Below are 20,109 nucleotides of genomic sequence, written 5' to 3'. Positions count from 1 at the left end.
GAGATATAAATTTTCCAGTCAGACCAGAATATATCAAGTTAATCAAGAGAAGTTCTGACTGATGTAGGCAGGACTACCTAATCAATCAATCAAAATTGTGTTATGTCACTGAAATTTTTATTTTTTATGCATAGTATATAACATATACACAAATAAATACTGGCATGAATGACAAATTCAGATTTAGAAATATCTATTTATGAAAGGTGTAGTTATTTTAATTTTTGATGTCTTATATACAATTACCAAGTAACATTTATGCTAACACACACCATACAACCTACAAAACAAAAATATGCACTTTTTGGGGAAGAGATATGCATTATGCTTTTATAATGTACCAATGTTCTGTATGTGAGATTGAATAAATATTCCTTTTAAATTTTGTGCCTGAGTGTTGAAGAACTCTTAGGTTACTATATTGCCCTTGATATTTCTCTATGGTAAGGTATAAAGTTGCAAAAACTCTAAGTTCACATCTCAAAAATAACTAAAAAGGAATAGAATATTTATTTCAGAAGCCAAATGGTAAAGTGCTAACTTAACATTCTTCCATGACAAACTAGATTAGAGATTTTAATTTCAATAGACTTGATTACTGTACTTTTTATTATTTTACAGTTTATTTTCCAAACTTCCATTTAAACAGACATTGAATTATCAATCAACTGGTGATTATATTAAACATGTACTGCTTGGTTTTTGAAAACTGAACTTTCAAATTGATAATGATTCCAAGATATCTTGTACCATTCTGCAAGATATTCTTAGACAGACATTACAATATGTGATGTAATTTGGTGTTGATTAATTTCCTGACTGTCTCCTTCATATCTTTGTTCCTGAGGCTATAGATCAGGGGGTTCAACATGGGGATGACCACTGTATAGAAGAGAGAGGCCACCTTAACCATGAGCCAGGAACTTTTGGTAACTGGAACACAGTAGAGAAAAAGGATGGTCCCATGGAAGATGGTAATTGTGGTCAGATGGGAGGCACATGTGGAGAAGGCTTTGTGATGACCCCCACCTGAAGATATCTTCATGATTGTGATAAAAATGAAAACATAGGAAGCACGAGTGATCACCAGGCTGCTTATTTCATTCAATGTAGCAGACACTAAAATGATCTTCTGGCTAATATAGGGATCTGAATGGGATACAACAACAATGGCAGCATGCTTACAAACAAAGTTATTTATGATATTATTTCCTTGGAATGATAATTTCAGTAAAAAGTAAGTAAGTGTCAAGGAACAGACTACCCCAAAGAGTATGATGTTCCAACTGACAAGTAACACAGCTTCTGGGACATTGCAACTGTATAGAGAAGAGGATTGCACACGGCCACAAATCGGTCATAGGCCATTACTGCCAACATGAATGTCTCTGTCACCACAAATATGCATGCAAAGAAGAACTGCAGGATGCAGCCTGGGAAGGAGATGGTTCTGTCTTCCACCACCAAGTTTTCTAAGAGTTTGGGAGTCTCCACTGTACAGTAGCAGAAGTCAATGAAGGACAAGTGACTGAGGAAAAAGTACATGGGTGTGTGGAGTTTGGTGTTGACCCTGATGACCAGGATCATGCCTATGTTGCCCAGCACAGTGACTGTGTAGATGGTCAGGAAGAGCAGGAATAGGGGCACCTGGAGTTCTGGGTATTCTGAGAAGCCCAGGAGGATGAATGTCACTCCAGCAGTCTGTTTTCTTGGGTTCTGGGGATACAATGGGGAAGTTGATTCAGAGAAGAAAGTAGAGAAGTTAGGGTAAGGCAGATTGAAATGAAGAAATACTCAGAGTCTTAGTGATTGCTCACAATGAGTGTCATGGAAAATATATCTGACAGTTACATTTATTCACAAGCAAGCCTTCATTAATGCCACAATTATAATGGAGTATGAAACTCATACAATGGAATAATAAGAAAACAAGTTGAGAGGGGAGAATAGAACTGCAGTTGGCCCTGACATATCTCCAACTCACAAACTCAGGATTGCAACAGAACATTGACCTGATGGGAAGAGCCAGGCAAGCTTTTTGCATGAAATGCAATTTAGTGAACTTACTTATTTCCAAGGAAATACTCATTATGAGTTTCATCAATTTCTTCTGTGCCTCACCTATTCATCACTGAGAATTTAAGCTCTAAAAAGAAAATTAATGACTCATCAAATTGACCAAGTTATTTTTTCCTGTTGTTTCATAGTTATTTTTGAACTTCTTTTCCCAGTGTCCTTCCCATGCTCAGACATCCCTTTTCTTCACCTTTTCTGTAAAATAATCATTAATAGTTATAGAAAAGTATAAATGCTCTTACCTCCTCTTGGTATAATCCATGTATATAGTGCAATTTCAAGGTGAAACAAACTTAAGTACAATAAGACCTGACCGATTTTTTTTATGTTGAAAACTTTTTCTTCTTTAGTGGGTAGAGAGACATCAGGAATTTAACTCAGGGGCATTCAACCACTGAGCCACATCCCCAGCCCTATTTTGTATTTTATTTAGAGATAGCATCTCACTGAGTTGCTTAGCTCCTCCCTTCTGCTGTGTCTTGCTTTGAACTTCAGATCCTCCTGCCTCAGTCTCCCGAGCCACTGGGCATGTTGAAATTCTCCTACCACATCATTCTTAGGGGGTCAGTTCAGTCTACCTCAAAACCTTCAAAGATGAGATGTTGCTTCCTGAGGAATTACAGTGGTTTTTTTTTTTTTTTGGTTCAGAAATTTTTTCTAGAATTCAATAGTTTTGGTAGCCACATAATCCTTTCAATATTCTATTCTACTGGCTGCCTCTAGTTTATTCTCTTAATCTCTGAAGAAACAACACATTTTCTTCATTTGTATCATTTGCCATTGCCATGGTCACATCATTATCTGTCTTTATGAATAACTGCGAACCCTGAAAGTTCATGCAGTATCTAAAACATAGCATACTTCACTTACTTTCTTACCATGTACCTTTGTGTCATTGTATGTTCCATGATAAAATAAAAATCCACAATAGCAAGGATGGAACACTAGGACATAGCAGGTATTCCATAACATTTGTAGAATAAGTGGATGCATGGATGTGAAGTGAATCAATTCTGCACTCTAGGAACATACTATATGTGCATTTAGGTAAAATCTTACAACACTACGAAAGACTTTAAAATTGCCTATTGAATTATGACTGCACTGTAAACACTCAAGTCTCTAAGGCACATCTTAAGTCCTACAAAACAAGTAGTTACAGTGAAATCCCATGGGACCTAAGCAAGCTAATTTACTATAAACCAAAAACAGTTATGGAAAAAAGGTTATTGTATCATTTTAAATGTCCTGTGTTCCCTCAAATCACTTCAACTATGATTTTCTATAATTTAATACAAGTATTCTAATCCACATTATAACTACTTTTGGAAACCTAAAATAGAAGTAGGCACAAGGGAAAGATCATTCCACATAGAATAATTTGAGTTGCATGCTTTATTAGCTGAAATGAAATATTTTGTAGTTCTCTGATTTATTATTATCTTATTATCCAAGACAATACACACACACTTGTGTTTCCTGAATAACATCCCTGCAGATTTCCTTCTTCAACTGCTCCTTTAGATTTCCTTCAGTCCAATATTCATAATTTGTCTTCCTACTACATTGATTTTTGTCCTGAATCTATTTTAATATAATACAAAGCTCATTGAGTCAAAATTCCATAACTCTGCATGCTTTTTCAAATGGTTCACAATATCTATTCTTTCTTTCAATCTGTTTTTACATATTCTGAGCAGCCCAAGGCCGAAAGCAAAATCATTGCCATCAAAGACAAATATATGCTGATATTTATATATTTGGCTAACTCCTACCCTCACATCTTTTTCACCCTTCTAGATTTTTATTCACCAATACTTATGAACTTGAGGCTTCAGGTTGAGGTTCACAGCCTCCCATTCAGTCTCAGAAAGTTTCACAATATTCAACAAACTGAAGACTCAAGGTGCAGATTGCAAATTCTTTCCTTCCTTTCTAGTGACATGCACTCCTGATTATTCTTTATTTATTTGCCATGTATCCATTACTCTATTAAGAATTTTAAACCATAGAATTTAAAAAAATTAAGTCTCATCCTCTGAGTCAACCGAAGAATAACATATGTAATTGCAAACGATTCAATGTACCACAGAATTCTTATCACTTCTTAGAAATATAGGTTTGAGCATTAAAGAAGTTGTTTGTGATAAAGAAAAACAAAATATTTCCTGGTAATGTAGGTCAGCCTTTTAGAGTGCATACAGTGAAAGAAAAGGAAACAAATATATCTAGCCAGCAGAACTGTATGGTTATTACGGCAGCTAGATTGTACCTGTGTTTGACCCCTTCAAGATTATAGGAACAAATTCTTTTCCTTCTAAAGTAAAATGAAGGAAGAATTTAGTCAACCCACCTAAATGCAGAAGAATTTGAATCATTTATTAAAATTTGTTTATAAAGTTTATTAGCCTTCTTAAGAAAAAAGCCTTTTTCTGCTCAATCTTTTCAAAATAAACTCAGCAATGACAGAATGAAAGAGAAGATGGAAATCTTATACCTAGCTTCAGTGTGCCACACATAAATTCCACCAAGACCTTGGGGATTTTGATCCAGGAGAATAAAACTGAAGTGCTGCCTCAGAAGCCATACATGGAGCAATTAGAGGAAACAAAGCCCCATGTGATATTTTGTTTGAATGTAATTTCTTCCAAAGAAGGAGGAATACTTTCATAATCAATTTAATTTCCATGATCTTATGAAAAATCTGGTTATTGGGCATAACACATTTTGATTTCTTTACCTATTGTGTTTTAAATTTGCAAAAGAAAAAATCACGTTAAACAACAATATAGCAATAACTATTCTGAATTTTTTTTTGGATTCCCATGTGGGTATGTATGTACCCCTGTATATCTGGACACAAAGCTTGTACACAAAGATGAATAGATAAAGAAATCATCATATATATAAACAATGGGATATTACTCAGCCATAAAGAAGAATAACTTTATGACATTCACTGGTAAATGGATGGATCTGGAGAAATAGGCCAATAGCAAAATAGGCCAATCTCAAATACTAAAGGTTGAATGTTTTCTCTGATATGTACCGAACAATCTCAAAAAAGAACAAATTTGAATTTCTAACGCTTTCTCATTTCAAACTTACTAAAAAGCTATAGTAATCTAAATGATGAGGTACTGGAATAAAAACAGATGCATAATCCATAGACTAATGGAATAGAATATAAATCTGAGATATAAACATATATATATATATATATATATAGTCAATATATATATCAGAAAATGGCCAAAGATCATTTAATGTTAACAAGATAATCTTTTAAATGAATGATATTTAGGAAGCCAGATATCTTTATGCAAATAAATTTGAGACTTGCATCATGTTAAAATAATACTTAAAATGTATCAAGGACTTAAAAAGACCTAAAATTGAAAATGTAGAAAAAATCTTAGAAGAAACATTTCATGACTTAGTATGTATTAAAGATTTCTTGGATATGACATCACAAGAATAGGAAAAAAAACCAGAAAAATGGAGAAAGGAAAGAAAAATGGAAAATAACAAATGTTGGGAAGTATGTGAAGAAATCAGTTCCTTGAATTATTCATGTGAATATAAAATATTGAAATCTCTATGGAAATATGTGTGATGGATCATCAAATAACTAAATATGGAAATACCATATGATGTAGTTATTCCACTTCCAATAAATGCCAAATTAATTTAAAGCTGATTCTCTTACAGATTTAGTAACTGATTTTCTTAGCAGCAATATTTGCAATAGCTAAAGGTGAAAAAAACCCAAATGTCCATCAACAGATGTCAATATAGATGAGCCATGAAAATATCAAGCTAACTTGAAATAAGACACAAAAGGTAAATATTGCATGAATCTACATATATGATACTTTTGAGTGAAATTCATATTGACAAAAATCAGAAAAAAGAAAGGGAGAAAATACAATATGGATAGAAGACATAAAATATAAAAATTGAAATTGAAGTAGACCTTAGAAGATGGAAAGACTGCCATGTTCTTGTATAGACATAACTAGTACTGTCAAAATAGTCATACTTTAAACCTAACTTTCCTTTTTTCATATTTGAATATACCACCAGTGTAACTTCACATCATGTTCAACCACAAGAATGGGATCCTAACTAGAATTAGCTGTAGTCCATGTATGTATGTCAAGATACACTCTCCTGTCATGTATATCTAAAAAAAAAAAACAAATAAAAGAGATAAAAAATGGTCATACTTCCAAAAGTAATACATAGATTCAATGCAATTCCCATCAAAATGCCAATGAAAGTCTCCAGAGAACTGAAAAAAAAAATCTAAAATTGATTTGGAAGAATAAGAGACTTAGAATAGTCAAAACAATCCCGATCAAGAAGAGTTATACTGAAAACATCACCACACTAGACCTCAAATTATTCTATAGAGATATAGTACATCATGGTATTGGCACCAAAGCAGACATGAAGACCCATGAAATCAAATAGAAGACACAGAGACAAGCCTGCTCATACACAGTCATCTCATAATTGACAAAATTGCCAGAAACATATGTTGGAGAAAAGAAAGATTTAATCAAATGATGGGGGAAACTATATACATATACATATACATATCTATATGTAGAAGAATGAAACTAGATTTCTATCTCTCGCCATGCACAAAAGTCAGCTCAAAGTGGATCAAAGACCAAGAAATTAGACCAGAAACTCTGCAACTGCTAGAAGAAAATTATGCTCAACACTCCAACATATTTTCATCAGCAGCAATTTCATTAATAAGACCCATTCAGTGTAAATAATAAAACCAAGAATCATTGATTGGGACAATATCAGATTAAAAGGTTCTGCACAGCAGAGGAAACAATGACATGCTCAAAGAGAGCTTACAGAATGGGAGGTCTGTGCTACCTATTTCTCAGAAATCCCGTTAATTTCCAGAATATATAAAAAATGTCAAAAAATTAACAACAACAAAAAAAAACCCAATTAATAAATGGGCCAAAGAATTAAACAGACATTTCTCAAAAGAAGAAATACAAATGACTAACAAGTATATGAAAAAAATGTTCAACATCTCTAGCAATTAGGGAAATGCAAATCAAAACAAGATATTAATTTAAAAACACTATAAAATAATAGAAGAAAGATAAATAGAGTATAGGAAAGAAAACAGGTGTAGAGAAAGAGGAGAGGAAAAGGAGAGGTCCTGGGGACTGTATTACAGCAAGTCATGTTCTATGTATGTGTAACATGTATGTGTAAGTAGCATCAAAATTAACCCTAATATAATGCATAAATAAAACAAACTAATAAAAATGCAAAAAAAGAAAAGTCAAAATGATATAGAGAAAAACTAGAATACTTTTACTGGTGAATGGTGGGAGGGAGGTGAAGATTTTTTAAATTTTTAAAAATTTGTTCTAATTTGTTGTACATGACAATAGAATGCATTTATACATTTTGATATATCATACATACATGGAGCATAACTCTGTTATTTTTAATGGGTAGAGATTCCCAGTTTTTGATGTTGAAAAAGTTCTAGAGAGGGTGGTTATGATTGTGCAGCAATATGAGTGCATTTATTGCTCCTGATTCATTCATTCAAAAGTGTTTAAAGTGGTCAATTTTTATTTCTGGGAATTTTAAAGAAAAACAAAAGTTAATACTGACAGTTTAATAATGTGATAAATACTTAAAATGGGAAATTTTTACAAAGCTAAGACTACATGAGTGGCCAGTGATGACTGAAAACATGCTCAGAATTATTGCTCATCATAGAAATACAAACTAAAATCCTAACAAGATATCGCTAATCAATTGGCAGGTTAGTAATGATATCCCATTAGGATTTTAAATTTCACAGTATATTTTAATTTCTGAGAAGGAAATGAAACAACTGCAGCTCAGATGTACCTGATATGAGGGTATAGCATATAAAACGTCCTATGAATATCACTACCAAAGGAAGTGAAGTCTTAAAATTCTGTACAATATGTGTGCACAAATTTTACTTCAATTTTAAAAATATGTAATGAGTGTAGTACTCCTGGATTTAATTGGGAAGTTTGTAGTGTCAATGTGTGAGTGGTCCAGTCATTAAAGGCTCCCTCTTACCCAATGTCATTAAAGAACTGAAATCTGTAATAGTGCAATACTGGTACCCAAGAGCAATTTTTAAGACAGTCCTCCGTTGCTCCACATTTGAAAGAAAAAGCTTAAAGAAAAGCAATAATTTAAATACAGATAGATAACTGATGGATGGATAGATAGGTAGATTATAGCTATAGATATACAGAAATAAAGAAAGCCAGAAACATATGGAGATTTATATACACTAAAACTACATATACATATTTACTAGATACAGAAATCATATACTGTTTGAATTTTATATTTCATATTTTGCAAATCTGCTGTTTACTTTTAGGCTATGTAATTAGATACAATGTTTGAACATAATAATTTTTTAAGTATTACAAATGAGAAAAACAAAATTTGAACATTTGAATAGTTTTTCAGGGAAGCATAACTAATTATATTAGAAATTAAGAAATCAAACTTAGATGTCCCAAGTTCCAGTTGCTGTTCTTTCTTGTTTCACGTGAAAAAAAAAAAAAAATAGGAACTTTTTTCTTTCAAGTTTATTTTAGTTTGACCTAATGAAAATCAAAAACTGGTTTTAATTTCCACAAGTACTATCAAGTTGACTCCTATTTGCTATCTAATACTCAGCAAAACACTATGGCAGTTGGTAAAATTTGTTTTCATATACTCCCAGTGCTAGTACAAAATACACCTATAAGAGTAGCTGAGGATTTTTTTTTTTTTAACTTTCAAGTGGTAAAAACAGAATATCCACTAGATGGCAGAGCCACACCATCATTTGAATAAAGAATCACCTTTTTTTTATTTCTTCCAAAGTACTAATTTGAAAAGTTTGAAATATTCAGCTGAAACATTATAACCCTATTCCAATATTTTAAGGACATAGGAAAGTTTAAAAACCGGGCAAAGCAAGGCCTGCTTTAGTAACAGAAACACGGACACTCTCAGAAAAAGTTGATTTTGTTGTTGTTATTCTTTTGTTTGGAAGATATTTTGTTTTGTTTTGTTGTTTTTGCCTTTATGTTCCTGGTCCACAAAAAGAAATCTGTTCCTTGAATTTCAGCATTTGTATATATACACTTATATATATAATTTTATCATTTTCAACACAGTAGTAAGTAGAAAAACAAACTGAACTTTAAATCGTACATGGACTTTGGCTTTAAAATTGAATATGAATAGGTGAAAAGAGTAACCAACATACATTTGTGGTAAGTTAAAGTTTGAATTTTGTACTGCTTTTACTTAAACTTTGAATGTGTAAAAAAAAAGCAGGTGAAACAGCTCCAGTGGTTGACTGGGACATTTGCTCCATCATTTGTACCATTTCTTTTCAGCTCCACATTCTTGTGGCTCTGGTGTTCACAAGACAGAAATTGGTGCACACTATGAATCAGGGCTTCCTCTGACCCTTAAAGCTGATGGTTAAACACCTGCCACCAACCCCTGAATGTACCTATTTAATTTTTCTTGTCAAAGTCAAATAATTGCTGTAAGAAAAATGCAGCTCAGTTTGGGCCCCAAGGCAGCTCAGAACCTTGAATCCAGGGGAGCAAGAACTCTGTGGTCACCCCTCTGAGTTGCAGGCCAATGATTGCACCCAGAAAACAACTGTGGACACAGGAACTCACACCAGAGATTTTATTTGGTCGATGACCACAGTGTCCACTCTCAGGGCTGGGGAGAGAGAGAGAGAGAGAGAGAGAGAGAGAGAGAGAGAGAGAAAGGGAGAGAGAGAGAGAGAGAGAGAGAGAGAGAGAGAGAGAGAGAGAGGAGCTTCTCTTAAGTTGTGGAATTTCCCTGGTTAAGGACAATCAGGCCAGTTGCTCACAAGGAAGTTCAGGGGCTGACAAGTGGGCCAATGATTGGCTAGGGTGTTTTCAGGCTGCTGATCTGGGTTGTAAGATGGGAGGAGGAGAAATGGCTGCAATGAAAGGGTGAGGGAGCAGTAAATGATTGCAGCTTTATAATTCCTTTAGACTTCAATGTGTTTAAATTGTAAACAGAAACAAATAGAAAACAACACCATTTGTCATTTGAAAATGGTTTGAAGGCTATTCATTCCATCCCCTTTTGGTTTACAGATAGGAGACCAAATGTCAAAAGATGGTAAAATAACATGATGACATTGAAAAATACTTATTCGTCAATTTTAATTTTTGATTTTTCACTACAAATTTTGACTAGATTCAGTTGTTGGCTCCTGGTCATTTACAGCATCACCAATTTAAAAAAAATTCAAAATTGCTTATGAAATAATAACTACAAATACCCCTGAAGAGTTCTTTTGAATTTATAATATTTCCATTTTATATATTTAGATATCTCCAAGGTTGACTGAAGGAATCAATTATACTCATTCAGTAAGTGCACTTTGCATAATTACAATGTGCTGCACATTGAAATTTTTGAGTGAAATAGTGAATTAAGCCTAATTTCTTCCCTTACAATCTCACCTGTTAATGATAAAGGAGTAATGGCATGCAGCAATTATAATGCTATGTAATGTGTTTAATGACAGTGGTATGTGAGCAGTTAGTGGAATCACTTGAGAAGAGTACCTCCTGGGGTAGAGAAACTAAAGTTCATTGACTGTATTTTAATTTATTTAACTGACAGTATGCAAATAAAAAGAGGATGAAAATATGCATAAATATCAGCATGAAGATAAAAAATTCTTATGCAAATACACATCTTCTAAAAGCAAGGAGCAAGCAAATACACATCTTCTAAAATCAAGGAGCAAGTGAACCAAACTAAATGTTGAGAAGCTAGGCACCTACTTACATGGCATATACATGAGTTATATATACATACACATGCATATGCTGTATAATATCATCTATATGAAAAATATTACAGAGGTGGAACACAATATGTGGATTATATTAATATATTGAACAGCAACGTTAAATCCAACAGGGTTTTATATATATGAAGAATTCAGGAGGATCCAAGATGGTGGACTAGAGGGTGACTGCATCTCCCATCACTCCAGAACTCAGGATTCAAGAAGGGGTGGTATTGAGAGACTCAAACCAACATAGAACTGTGGGGTGAGTCTCTCCCACCTGGTGAAGCTCAGCCCGGGTGGCAGACCCAGACAGGGGTAGCTTCTCGGAGCAGGGCAGGACAGCAAGAGTCATTCTCAAACATCCCTGCTCTCTCTGGCAGCAGGCTAAATCCACAGTCAGCTTCTAGGAGCAGGCCCACCCAGTGAGAGCTTTTCCACACAGAGTCAATTCCAAGCCCTGAACCCAGCAGCGGGTCCCGGCCCGCAGGCAGCTTCTTGAACCAGGGCAGGGCAGCAAGAGACTTCCCCAAGCAACCCTGCTCCCTACCATGGCAGGCCCAGTCCACAACCAGGTTTTCCGAGAAGGTCCACTCAGTGAGAACTTTTCTGCACAGAGCCAAAGCCAAGCCCTGGAACCAATGGTGGGCCCTGGCCCACAAGCTTTTGGGACCAGAACAGGGCAGTGAGAGACTTCCCCAAGCACCCCTGCTCCCTCTGGCTGCAGGCACAATCTACAGCCAGCTCATAGGAGCAGGCCCGCCCAGTGAGAGCTTTTCCACACAGAGCCAACCCCAAGCCCTGAACCCAGCAGTGGGCCCTGGCCTGCAGACGACCTCTGGGACCAAGGCAGGACAGGTAGAGACTTTCCCCAAGCAGCCTGGATCCCTCGGGTGGGGGCAGGCCCTGTCTATAGCCAGCTTCTAGGAGTAGGACCACCCAGTGAGAGGATTTCTACACAGAACCAGACCCCAGCCCTGGACCCAGTATCTGGCAGGGGTAGCTTTCTTTGGAAGCACTGAAGACAAAATATTTAATCTTGAAAACAAAATTGACCAAACAGAGAAGATGGTAAAATATCATGAACAGAATCTACAAGAATTATGGGACGTCATGAAAAGGTCAAATTTAAGAATTACTGGGATTGAGGAAGGCTTAGAGATACAAACCAAAGGCATGAACAATCTATTCAATGAAATAATATCAGAAAATTTCCCAAATCTGAAGAATGAAATGGAAAACCAAGTACAAGAGGCCTACAGGACTCCAAATATACAAAATTACAACAGACACACACCAAGGCACATTATTATGAAAATACCTAACATACAAAATAAAGACAGAATATTAAAGGCCGCAAGAGAAAATAATCAAATTACATTCAGGGGGAAACCAATAAGAATATCAGCAGATTTTTCAATACAGAACCTGAAAGCTAGAAGGGCCTGGAACAACATTTACAAAGCCCTGAAAGAAAACGGATGCCAACCAAAAATCTTACACCCAGCAAAACTTACTTTCAGATTTGACGACAAAATAAGATCCTTCCATGATAAACAAAAGCTAAAGAAATTTACAAAAAGAAAGCAGGCATTACAGAACATTCTCAGCAAAATATTCCATGAGGAAGAGATGAAAAACAATGATGCAAATCAGCAACGGGAGGAACTAGCCTAAAGGAATAGCCAAAAAAAGGAGAAATCAAATCAGGTCAAAAAACAAAAATGAGTCAAATGACTGGGAATATAAATCATATCACAATAATGACCCTGAATGTTAATGGCCTGAACTCATCAATCAAAAGACATAGACTGGCAGATTGGATTAGAAAGAAAAATCCAACAATATGCTGCCTGCAAGACACTCATCTCATAGAAAGAGATACTCATAGCCTAAAGGTGAAAGGATGGGGAAAAACATACATTGCACAAGAACACAGCAAAAAAGCTAGAGTATCCATCCTCATTTCAGATAATGTGGACTTCAAGCCAAAACTAGTCAGAAGGGATAAAGAAGGACATTACATGCTGCTTAAGGGAAGCATAAATCAGCAAGACATAACAATCATAAATATCTATGGCCCAAACATTGGCTCATCCATGTACGTCAAACAAATCCTTAATTTCAGAAATCAAATGGACCACAACACAATAATACTAGGTGATTTTAACACACCTCTCTCACCACTGAATAGATCTTCCAAACAATAATTGAATAAAGAAACCATAGATCTCAGTAACAAAATCAACAATTTAGACTTAACCGACATATATAGAATATACCATCCAACAAAGAACGAATACACTTTCTTCTCAGCAGCACATGGATCCTTCTCTAAAATAGACCATATTTTATGCCACAAAGCTACTATTAGCAAATACAAGAAGATGCAGATACTACCTTGTACTCTATCAGATCAGAATGGATTGAAATTAGAAATAAATGACAGAATAAAAAAGAAACTTCTCCAATAACTGGTGATGAAATAATATTATATGATGAATGGATAAGAGAAGACATCAGGATGGAAATAAAAAAATTCTTAGAAGTAAACAAGAACAAAGACACATCATATCAAAATCTCTGTGACACTCTGAAAGCAGTACTTAGAGGAAGAATTATTTCATGGGGCGCATTCAACAAAAGAAGTAGAAATCAACAAATAAATGCCTTAACACTACAGCTCAAAGCCCTACAATAAGAAGAGCAGACCAACACCAAAAGTAGTAGAAGACAGGAAATAGTTAAAATCAGAGCCAAAATCAACAAAATAGAAACAAAAGAAACAATCAGAAAAAAATTAACAAAATAAATAGCTGGTTCTTTGATAAACCCTTAGCCACACTAACAAAAAGAAAGTGGGAGAAAACTCAAATTACTAAAATTCGGAATGAACAAGGAGATATCACAACAGACACGAGTGAAATACAAAACATAATTAGAAGCTATCTTGAAAATCAATATTCCAAAAAAACAGAAAACCTCGAAGACATCAACAAGTTTCTAGAGACATATGAATTACCTAAACTGAACAAGGAGGACATATACAACTTAAATAAATCAATTTCAAGCAAAGAAATAGAAGAGGTCATCAAAAGCCTACCAACAAAGAAAAGTCCAGGACCAGATGGGTTCTCAGCCGAGTTCTACAAAACCTTTAAAGAAGAGCTCATTCCAATACTCCTCAAAGTATTCCATGAAATAGAAGAGGAGGGAACCATCCCATTCTATGAAGCCAATATCACCCTGATACCTAAACCAGACAGAGAGACACATCGAGGAAAGAAAATTTCAGACCAATATACTTAATGAACATGGATGCAAAAATTCTAAATAAAATTTTAGTAAATCACATACAAAAATATATTAAAAAGATAGTGCACCACGATCAAGTGGGTTTTATCCCAAGGATGCAAGGTTGGTTCAACATCAGGAAATCAATCAATGTCATTCACTATATCAACAGATGTAAAGTTAAGAATCATATGATTATTTTGATAGATGCAGAAATAGCATTCGATAAAATACAGCGTACCTTCATGCTCAAAACACTAGAAAAAATTTGGATAGTGGGAATATTCCTTAACATTGTAAAGGCCATTTACATTAAGCCCATGGCCAATATCATTCTAAATGGTGAAAAACTGAAAGCATTCCCCCTAAAAACTGGAACAAGGCAGGGATGCCCTCTTTCACCACTTCTATTCAACATCATCCTTGAAACTCTAGTCAGAGCAATTAGACAAACCAAAGAAATTAAAGGGATACGAATTGGAAAAGAAGAACTCAAACTATCCCTGGTCGCTGATGACATGTTTATATATTTAGAGGAACCTGGAAATTCCACCAGAAAACTTTTAGAACTCATAAGTGAATTCAGTAAAGTAGTAGGTTACAAGATCAATGTTCATAAATCCAATGCATTTTTATGCATAAGTGATGAATCTTCAGAAAGAGTAGTTAGGAAAACTACCCCATTCACAATAGCATTGAAAAAAATAAAATACTTGGGAATCAATCTCACAAAAGAGGTGAAAGACCTCTACAATGAGAACTACAGAACACTAAAGAAAGAAATTAAAGAAAACCTTAGAAGATGGAAAGATCTCCCATGTTCTTGGATAGGCAGAATTAATATTGTCAAAATGGCCAAACTACCAAAAGTACTATACAGACTCAATGCAATTCCAATTAAAATCCCAATGATGTACCTTAGAGAAATAGAGCAAGCAATTATGAAATCCATCTGGAAGAATAAGAAACCCAGAATAGCAAAAGCAATCCTCAGTAGAAAGAGCGAAGCAGGTGGTATCGCAATACCAGATCTTCACCTATACTACAAAGCAATAGTAACAAATACGGCATGGTATTGGTACCAAAATAGACAGGTTGATCAATGGTACAGAATAGAGGACATGGACACAAACACAAATAAATACAATTTTCTCATACTAGACAAAGGGGCCAAAAATATACAATGGAGAAAAGATAGCCTCTTCAACAAATGGTTCTGGGAAAACTGGAAATCTATATGCAACAGAATGAAATTAAACCCCTATCTCTCACCCTACACAAAACTCAACTCAAAATTGAACAAGGATCTCAGAATCAGACCAGAGAACCTGCATCTTATAGAAGAAAAAGTAGGTTCAAATCTTCAACTTGTTGGCTTAGGATCAGACTTCCTTAACAGGACTCCAATAGCACAAAAATAAAAGCAAGAATCAACAATTGGGATAGATTCAAACTAAAAAGCTTTCTCTCAGCAAAGGAAACTATCAGAAATGTGAAGAGAGAGCCTACAGCGTTGGAGAATATCTTTGCCATTCATACATCAGATAGAGCACTAATTTTCAGAATATATAAAGAACTCAAAAAACTCTACACCAAGAATACAAATAACCAATCAACAAATGGTCTAAAGAATTGAACAGACACTTCACAGAAGATGTGCAAGCAATAAACAGATATATGAAAAAATGTTCAACATCTCTAGTAATAAGCGAAATGAAATGAAAACTACACTAAGATTCCATCTCATCCCAATTAGAATGGCATTTATCAAGAACACCAGCAACAATAGGTGTTGGAGAGGATGTGGGGAAAAGGTACCCTCATACATTGCTGGTGGGGTTGCAAATTAGTGCAGCCACTCTGGAAAGCAGCATTGAGATTCCTCAGAAAGCTTGGAATGGAACCACCATTTGACCCAGCTATCCCACTCCTTGGCCTATACCCAAAGGACTTAAAATCAGCATATTACAGTGATACAGCCACATCAATGTTCATAGCTGCTCAATTCGCCATAGCCAGATTGTGAAACCAACCTAGATGTCCTTCAATTGATGAATGGATAAAGAAACTGTGGTATATATATATATATATATATATATATATATATATATATACAATGGAATATTACTCTGCCATAAGGAATGATAAAATTATGGCATTTGCAGGCAAATGGATGAAATTGGAGAATATCATGCTAAGTGAGATAAGCCAATCTCAAAAAACTAAAGGATGAATGATCTCACTGATAAGTGGATTATGACATATAATGGGGGGAGGGAGGAGTTAGCATTAGGGTTAGGGTTAGGTTTAGGGTTGGGGTTAAGGAGAGTGGCAAGAATGGAGGAAGGAAGGACTGTATAGAGGGAATAGAGGGGTGGGAGGGGTGGGGGGAAGGGAAAAATAACAGAATGAATCAAACAACATTACCCTATGTAAATTTATGATTACACAAATGGCATGCCTTGACTCCATGTACACACAGAGAAACAACATGTATCCCATTTATTTACAATAAAAAAAAGAAAAAAATAATAAAAAGCATGCTTTAGGGGCTGGGGATATAACTCAGTTGGTAGAGTGCCTGCCTCACAAGCACAAGGCCCTGGGTTCAATCCCCAGCACTGCCCCCCCCCCAAAAAAAAGCATGCTTTAGCAGGGCATGGTGGTGCACACCTCTAATCCCAGTTTTTGGGAGACTGAGGCAGGGGGATCTCTAGTTCAAAGCAAGTCTCAGCAAAAGCAAGACCCTAAGCAACACAATGACATTTTGTGTCTAAATAAAATACAAAACAAGGCTGGGGATGTTTCTCAGTGGTCAAATGCCCCTGAGTTCAATCCTGTTACCCTCCTCCCAATAAAAAACATTCTTTAAAAAATGACTCCTAAAATGGCAACAAAATTGATCAATTCAGGTAATATTTCTGAAAAATATACAGCTAAATAATTCCAGAATCATAAGGATGCATGTATTGCTTATACTAGTAACCCCAAGCATATAAATTTATAAAAATGAAGAGATGGGGAATATTTACATTGAAAAATTATTTAATGTTAATATTGGCAATTGAGAAATATCTAACATATTCAGCAATTCAGATGTTGATATAAATATGACTTACATATTACATTCACATGATACAATTGTCATTCAGATGATATTATCAATACAAATTGTCATTACAAATTGTCATTCAGATGATATTATCAATAAAACATTAATAGCATGAGGACATAAAATAAGAAGCATTTTATAATATGTGAGAAATGCAGAAGAAAAATAAAACCACTGACCATCTATAATTATTTAAGTGTAATTTTATAAATTTGAAGGAAACATACAACAATGATAGACTTTTTAATTGAAATATGTGTTCTGTTACTGTTATAGGAATGTTTAGAATTAAACCTCAAGATTAAAACCTAAATATCAAATTTCCTTAAAGTTCAGAAATAGAATGTGAGGTTTATGTTTAATTTATTTGCAAAGGTGGAACTAACAAGCTAAAATAATCCAGCATCTTATATAAAATTTTAAACTATTGAAAACTTTCCATAAATGACCACACCATGGACCCAGCCCTCTCTAACCTCCATATAATCTTCAATATCAATTTTAGGTCTGTATTCTGATGTAGGTAGCAGGCTACACTGTCCATGTTTCTCCTAGAACACTCCTCATTCTCTTATTCCTTCGTAGTCTACTCTTGAATTGCTGGTCCTGTTCCTGAGATTGTTCAGGGGTCCCTCAAATCATGACTTGTGAGCACCAGGCCACCTCCTTGGACAGTGGCCTTGGGAGGTTGGCCTCTCTGTGCACCCAATATTCACATTTCTCACTCTACTCTTCCTAACAAAACTAATTCTTTAGAAACAAAACTATTTCTTGCATCAATTGCTCTGCAAATAATAGAATTTGTGTTTTAAATTTTCTTATTTATACATATATATGGATCTTTCAAAATTGTAAGATAGATCGCTAATAGGCACTGTTTTACTAACTGTACTTCAAGCAATAAATCTCAGATAATTTACATGAATGCATTTGTACATATTAGTAACATTTTCATACTTTTATTAAATAATTATTTTTACAAATTTAACAATAAATTCAAATTCTACTTGTAATTAAGTTTTCTGTAATTCTTTAAATTTGCCATATATTTGATCTAGGATTATTCTTTACCAGTTAAAGATTTATCTTGTCCTAATATTTATATTCTCTTTCCTGGCTATCTAAGATATTCATTCTTCTCAGATTGCCAGTCCTCTCCTCTCTCCTCACCGTAACTCTGCTGATTTTCCTAGATGTCTCAACATTTATACTTTTGATATTTCTTAAATGTGGGTGAAAAAATATCCTTTCTCTCTGCTGGTTTCCTTCTTAACAGATGCCTGAACTTCTCTTCTGTTGTCTTAGTGAGTTAGCTAATTGCAAGGATGAGACCAAGTTATAAAAACTAGACGTGAAGCAGTTCTGCACATCAGCCACTTGGATTTTCCTGAACAATTCTGCAGCAGGAACCCAATGCAATCTATGATATCAGGCACACTTAGTAAACTACACAGACAGTTAAATCAGAAGCTTCCCAGTGCCATTTGTTAGTCTGTGGTTTGGCAACAGTAAATTTTATATTCTCTATCGGTATCCATGATTGGCAGAGTAGTAATTGATTTTTGCCATGGTCTTACATTTGTAATTTGATACAGATTTATAATATTAAACTTTTAATCTAAAGCACAAGAATGGGAGTATGAATAGAGGATAAATGAGAATATATTTAGAAGAGGCAAATAAGATGTTATTCGAGAAACAGTAGAAAAATGTGCACTTGAATTCCTAAGTTGTTTAGTTTTTACACAAAGATAAAAAACTGAGTATGGATTTAATTTCAATAGACATGGAAGAATTGGAGTTCCAAAAACAAAGAAAGAACAGGAAGAAATAGGAGAAAGATCTGAATTCTGTGACAACTGCTTTCTCTTGGGTACCTTCAGCAGTCAAGTGCTGTCCTCTCAGCTCCACATGCATTGCTTCGTCCCCTGCTACATCCATTCATCTTGGTACAATCATCACTAAAGATGAGGAATCTGGGGGCCAGAAAGTTTATGCAGCTAATTCAAGTACACATGGTTATTAAGGAAAAGGACAGTGCACGACATTAGTCATGAGAACCTGACCACAGCACCTGCACTTTGAAGCATTACATCACCTTTGCAAATCCTTTCTAAAAATTCAGAAGTGTGAATTAGTTCCTTAACCATCAGTTCCTTAACCATTCTCCTAATGGCCCAAGCATGATGCTCTTTTTTCCAACTCTTCATTCTTTATCTAAGTGAGGGACAGCATCTCTGGCAGTAGAGAAGGAGAATGTTCCCATTGCTGCTCCAGTGCTACTTTTGACATAATCTTAGAAAAAAAAGAAAAATGAATTAAAAGTTTATTCCTTGACTTCTGACTGGAATTTTAAGAGATTTCCCTGAAAGGCCAAGTTTCTCTGTATTTCCAAGGCTTGGAATTTTTCTCTTAGCCTGAAAAATCAACACAATTTTGTGTGGCTTTTCAAGAATTTATAAAACATTTATGTTCTTAAATAATGAGGTTTTTTTCCTTTTTCTAAAAACTTCTCTTGCATTAATGAAAGATTTTTCATCTCCTATCTTATTCAGGAATAGAATACAGTGTATAAGAGGATGGAATATAGTATCTCTTTGCAGTATTCAGGTAAAGTACTCTTATATTACTAAGTATAAGAACTGAGTTCTATGATAAGTAATTCCTTCTTTGGTCCATGAAGAAAATGCATACTATTTGTTGGATTGAGGTAGCAAGAAGTATGTATGAGGAAAAA

General features: G+C 34.8%; 1 pseudogene; it reads right to left on the bottom strand.

The window, feature by feature from the left end:
* Nucleotides 1-480: 480 nt before the first annotated feature.
* On the bottom strand, nucleotides 481-19,537 carry LOC124974471 (olfactory receptor 5D13-like; annotated as a pseudogene).
* Nucleotides 19,538-20,109: the final 572 nt, after the last annotated feature.

Source organism: Sciurus carolinensis, unplaced genomic scaffold (genome assembly GCF_902686445.1).
Source record: "Sciurus carolinensis unplaced genomic scaffold, mSciCar1.2, whole genome shotgun sequence".
NCBI lineage: Eukaryota > Metazoa > Chordata > Mammalia > Rodentia > Sciuridae > Sciurus > Sciurus carolinensis.
Note: the sequence above shows the minus strand (reverse complement) of the source record. Positions and strands in the feature narration are given on the sequence as shown.